The sequence below is a fragment of the Pan paniscus genome, chromosome 10 (genome assembly GCF_029289425.2).
Source record: "Pan paniscus chromosome 10, NHGRI_mPanPan1-v2.0_pri, whole genome shotgun sequence".
Classification (NCBI taxonomy): domain Eukaryota; kingdom Metazoa; phylum Chordata; class Mammalia; order Primates; family Hominidae; genus Pan; species Pan paniscus.
Window position 1 is genome coordinate 82,309,968 of NC_073259.2, and position 6,460 is coordinate 82,316,427.

Below are 6,460 nucleotides of genomic sequence, written 5' to 3' on the forward strand. Positions count from 1 at the left end.
TTTGGAATTAGAGAATTGGAAAAACAAAGCCAAGTGAATCAGGGTACATGCATACGTGTGTGTGTGTGTGTGTGTGTGTGTGTGTGTGTGTGTGTAGAAAGAAGGCATACAGTTTAAGGAAGACAACATTAAAATTTTAGGACATAGAAACCAATGGAGGAGACCACCCCTCATATTGTCTTATGCCCAATTTCTGTCTCCAAAGAAAGAAGAAGTAAAAACTAAAAGGCAGAAATGAAATCCACAAGCAGGCAGCCCGGCGCCACACCCTGGGCCTGGCAGTTAAAGATTGACCAGGACCTAATCAGTTATTTGCATAAGAAAAGCACTGTGAAGATCCCTGTCCTGTTCCATTCTAATTACCAGTGCATGCAGCCCCCAGTCATGTACCTACCCCCTGCTTGCACAATCGATCACGACCCTCTCACGCGGACCCCCTTAGAGTTGTGAACCCTTAAAAGGGACAGGAGTTGCTCACTCAGGGAGCTCGGTTGTTGAAGACGTGAGTCTTGCTAAAGTTCCTGGCTGAATAAAGCCCTTCCTTCTTTAACTCGGTGTCTGAGGGGTTCTTGTCTGCAGCTTGTCCTGCTACATTTCTTGGTTCCCTGACCAGGAAGCGAGGTGATTAACAGAGATGGTAGAGGCAGCCCCTTAGGTGACTTAGGCCTGCCCTGTGGAGCAACCCCGAGGGGGACTCCACCAGCTTGAGCAACGCGGAACGCGGATCCTGAGAGCGCTCCCGGGTGGGCAATTGCCCTGGTGGAACACCTCACCAGAGCAGCGCTTGACAGGCCCCCGTGGAGGATCAATGCAGTGGCTGAACACCGTGAAGGAACTGGCACTTGGAGTCTGGACATCTGAAACGTGGTAAGACTAGTCTTTGGAACTTGCCTACTCCATTTGAGCAGAAGCGTGGCCTGATCACTCATGGCATGTCCGTACCAACACTTTGTTTTTTTGTTTTTGACTTGATTTGGATTGCTTGATACTTTGGTTTTAGTTTTGACCTGGCTTGGACTTCTTGATACTCTGATTTCGGTTCTGATTCTGATTTGGTGTAAACTGAAAAAGTGTGTGTGTGCCCTTTTTACCTGTTCTTTGTTTTGTGGTGTGTGTGTGGTGTGAGCATGGTGTTTTGTCTTGAGAAAACATGGGTCAGGCACAAAGTAAGCCCATCCCACTAGGAACTACGTTGAAAAATTTCAAAAAGGGATTTAAGGGAGACTATGGAGTTACTATGACACCTGGAAAACTTAGAACTTTGTGTGAGATAGACTGGCCAGCACTAGAGGTGGGTTGGCCATCAGAAGGAAGCCTAGACAGGTCCCTTGTCTTGAAGGTATGGCACAGGGTAACCTGTAAGCCAGGGCACCCAGATCAGTTTCCGTATATAGATTCTTGGTTACAGCTAGTTTTGGACCCCCACAGTGGTTAAGACAGGCAGCAACAGTACTAGTAGCAAAGAGACAGTTAGTTAAGGAAGGTTCGCGCTCCACCCACCGAGGGAAGTCAGCACCAAAAAGTCCTGTCCGACCCAACACCAGAAGAATCATGGCAGAAATTGGTACCAGCAGCACCCCCCCGCCGCCTATCGAGAGGAAGGACTCCCAACTCCTGAGCCCACAGCACCTACATCTCCACCAGATAGCAACGCTCCTAGACCACCCAGAGTAGACAAAAGAGGAAGTGAAGCCGCAGGAGAAACTCCTCCCTTGGAAGCTTGTTTACAGCCCAAGACTGGAATCCAAATGCCCCTGAGAGAGCAGCGATATACTGGGGTAGATGAGGATGGACACCTGGTGGAAAGGCGTGCCTTTGTGTATCAACCTTTCACCTCTGCTGAACTCCTCAAATGGAAAAATAATACTCCATCTTACACCGAAAAGCTTCAAGCTTTAATTGACTTGCTCCAAACTATTATACAGACTCATAATCCTACTTGCCCCCAAGTAGGATTGCCACCAGCTGCTCATGTACCTCTTTAATACAGATGAAAGGCGAAGGGTGCTCCCAGCGGCAACTAAGTGGCTAGAGGAGCACGTCCCAGCCAATTACCAAAATCCCCAAGAATATATAAGAATTCAGCTGCCAGGAACAGACCCCCAGTGGGACCCGAATGAGGGACCAGACATGGAGAGGCTAAGACGGTAACGTGAGGCATTAATAGAAGGTCTAAAGAAAGGGGCTCAAAAGGCTACAAGTGTAAATAAGGTTTCTGAGGTCATCCAAGGAAAAGAGGAAAGTCCAGCGCAATTCTATGTAAGACTGTGTGAGGCTTACGGTATGTACACTCCTTTTGATCCAGATAGCCCTGAAAATCAGCGCATGATTAACATGGCTTTAGTTAGTCAAAGTGCAGAAGATATCAGGAGAAAATTGCAGAAACAGGCTGGGTTTGCGGGTATGAATACCTCACAGTTACTGGAAATAGCCAATCAAGTGTTTGTAAATAGAGATGCAACAAGCTGCAGAAAAAGCCGTAAGGAAGGCGAACTCCAGGCCAGGTGAAACGCCAACTTACTGGCCACGGTTGTTAGGGGAATTCCCCTGAAAGGAGAGGGAAAGGGGGGTTCCGGGAAGAATACCCAGTCTAATCGCCCACGCTTGCAACGTAACCAATGTGCCTATTGTAAGGAAATAGGATATTGGAAAGATAAGTGTCCCCAACTGAAGGAAAAGCAAGGTGATTCGGAACAAAAGACCTCAGATAAAGATGACAGAGCTTTGTTCAATCTGGTTGAAGGGCTATTGGACTGAAGGGGACCAGGCTCAAGCCCTCCCAAGGAGCCCACGGTCAGGATTACAATTGGGGGCAAGGACATTAAGTTTTTGTTCGATACTGGTGCTGAACATTCAGTAGTGACCATCCCGGCCACCCCCTTATCCAAGAAAACCATTGATATAATGGGAGCAACAGGAGTTTCCACTAAGCAGATGGTCTACCATGGACCTGCTTGGTGGGGGGACATGAAATAGTTCACCAGTTCTTGTACATGCCTGACTGTCCCTTGCCCTTGCTGGGAAGAGACTGGCTTAGCAAGTTTAGAGCCACCATCTCCTTTACAAAACAGGGCTCTTTACAGCTAAAGTTACCGGGAACAGGAGTTGTCATGGCTCTTATGGTCCCCCGGGAAGAAGAATGGAGACTTTTTCTAACCGAGCCAGGCTAAGAGATAAAATCAGCTCTAGCTAAGTGATGGCCTCGAGTATGGGCAGAGGATAATGCTCCGGGACTGGCGGTCAACCAAGCCCCCGTACTCATTGAAGTTAAGCCTGGGGCCCAACCAATTAGACAAAAGCAGTATCCAGTTCCCAGAGAAGCTCTTGAAAGAATCCAGGTTCATCTCAGGCACTTGAAAGCCTATGGAATTATAGTTCCTTGCCAGTCTCCATGGAACATCCCCCTCCTGCCTGTCCCTAAGCCAGGGACCAAGGACTACCGACCAGTACAGGACTTGCACTTGGTCAACTAAGCGACAGTGACTCTGCACCCAACAGTTCCTAACCCTTACACATTGTTAGGGCTGCTGCCGGCTGAGGATAGCTGGTTTACCTGTCTGGACTTAAAAGGTGCCTTCTTTAGCATCAGAATAGCTCCCCAGAGCCAGAAGCTGTTTGCCTTTCAGTGGGAAGATCCGGAGTCAGGTGTCACTACTCAGTACACTTGGACCTGGCTTCCCCAAGGGTTCAAGAACTCCACTACTATCTTCAGGGAGGCCCTGGCTTGAGACCTGCAAAAGTTTCCTGCTAAAGAGCTAGGTTGTCTTGCTCCCGTACGGGGACGACTTTCTGCTGGGACACTGCACAGCAGTCCAGTGCGCAAAAGGGACGGATGCCCTGCTTCGGCACCTGGAGGACTGTGGGTATAAGGTGTCCAAGAAGAAAGCTCAGATCTGCAGACAGCAGGTACGCTACCTGGGATTCACTATTCGGAAAGGGGAGCACAGCCTGGGATCAGAAAGAAAGCAGGTCGTCTACAGCCTACCAGAACCTACAACCAGAAGGCTAGTAAGGGAATTCCTAGGAGCTGTGGGGTTTTGCAGATTATGGATTCCAAACTTTGCAGTGCTAGCCAAACCTTTGTATGGGGTTACAAAGGGGGGCAACTGGGAGCCCTTTGAATGGGGGCCTCTACAACAGCAAGCCTTTTGCAAGTTAAAGGAAAAACTTACGTTGGCCCCAGCCCTAGGACTACCAGATTTGACAAAGCCCTTTACAATCTGTGTGCCAGAAAGAGAAAAAATGGCAGTTGGAGTTTTAACCCAGACTGTGGGGCCCTGGCCAAGGCCAGTGGCCTCTCAAAACAACTACAGGGGGTTTTCAAAGGCTGGCCACCATGTCTAAGGGCCCTGGAAGCAACAGCCCTGTTAGCACAAGCAGATAAACTAACCCTTGGGCAAAACCGGAATATAAAGGCCCCCCCATGCTGTGGTAACTTTGATGAATATCAAAGGACATCACTGGCTAACAAATGCTAGATTAACCAAGAACCAAAGCTTGCTAAGTGAAAATCCCCACATAACCACTGAAGTCTGTAACACCCTAAATCCCGCCACCCTGCTCCCAGTATCAGAGAGCCCGGTCGAGCATAGCTGTGTAGAGGTGTTGGACTCAGTCTATTCTAGCAGACCTGACCTTCGGGACCAGCCATGGGCATCAGTAGACTGGGAGTTATACGTAGACGGAAACAGCTTCATCAACTCACAAGGAGAAAGATGTGCAGGATATGCGGTGGTAACTTTAGATGCTGTCATTGAAGTCAAACTGCTGCCACAGGGCACTTCAGCCCAGAAGGCTGAGCTCACTGCTTTAACTCGGGCTGTAGAACTCAGTGAAGGTTAAGAGTGTAAACATCTACACTGACTCTCGAAATGCCTTTCCAACCCTCCAAGTGTATGGAGCATTATATAAGGAAAAGGGCCTGTTAAACTCTGGGGGAAAGGACATAAAATATCAACAGAAATTCTACAATTACTGGAGGCAGTGTGGAAACCTCAGAAGGTGGCAGTCATGCACTGCAGGGGAAACCAGCGAGCCTCCACCTCAGTGGCATTAGGAAACTCTCAAGCTGATCCAGAAACTCGAAAAGCAGCATCTACCCCTTACTGGGCATCGATAGCAGCCCCCTTACTCCCTCAAACACCTGACCCGGTACCTACCTATTCTAAAGAAGAAAAAGCCTTCTTCCATGCAGACGGGAGGCAAATAATAAAAGGAGGATGGATCAGACTGCCAGATGGGAGAGTAGCTGTGCCGCAGTTGCTGGGAGCCACAATCATATTGGCCATGCACGAAACCACTCATCTAGGTCAAGAGTCATTTGAAAAATTGTTAGGCTGGTACTTCTACATCTCACACTTGCCAACCTTTGCCACAGCAGTAGCACAACAGTGCGTTACTTGCCGACAGCATAATGCGAGGCGAGGCCCCGCTCTTCCACCTGGCATACAAGCTTATGGAATGGCTCCTTTTGAGGATCTTCAAGCGGATTTCGCAGAAATGCCAAAATGTGGAGGTAACAAGTATTTGCTGGTTCTTGTGTGTACTCACTCTGGGTGGGTGGAGGCTTATCCAACACGAACTGAAAAGGCCTATGAGGTAACCCGTGTGCTTCTCCGAGATCTTATTCCTAGGTTTGGACTGCCCTTACTAATCGGCTCAGATAACAGACCGGCATTTGTGGGTGACTTGGTACAGAAGACAGCAAAGGCATTAGGAATCACTTGGAAGCTACATGCCGCCTACCGACCTCAGAGTTCCAGAAAGGTGAAGCAAATAAATTGGACTATCAAAAATAGTTTAGGGAAAGTATGTCAGGAAACAGGATTAAAGTGGATAAGGCCCTTCCTCTGGTATTGTTTAAAATTAGATGCACTCCTTCTAAGAAAACAAGATAATCCCCTTATGAAATACTGTATCATAGGCTTCCTCCTATACTATAGGGGCTTCCAGGCACTCCCCGAGAGTTAGGTGAAATTGAATTACAGTGACAGCTACAGGCTTTAGGAAAAATTACACAAACAATCTCAACTTGGGTAAATGAGAGGTGTCCCATCAGCTTATTCTCCCCAGTTCACCCCTTCTCTCCAGGCGATCACGTGTGGATCAAGGACTGGAACGTAGCCCCTTTGCAGCCATGGTGGAAAGGACCTCAGACCGTCATCCTGACCACCCCCACGGCTGTAAAGGTAGAAGGAATCCCAGCCTGGATCCACCACAGCCATGTGAAACCTGCAGCTGCTGAAACCTGGGAGGCAAAACCGAGCCAGGACAACCCCTGCAAAGTGACTCTCAGGAGGATGACAAGACCTGCTCCAGTCACACCCGGAAGCTGGCTGGTCTACGCATGGCCGAAGCATGAGGAAGATCATCGTGGGACTCATTTTCCTTATAATTTGGACTTGTATAGTAAAAACTTCCACTGATTTTCCCCGCATGGAGGACTGTTCTCAGTGTATAC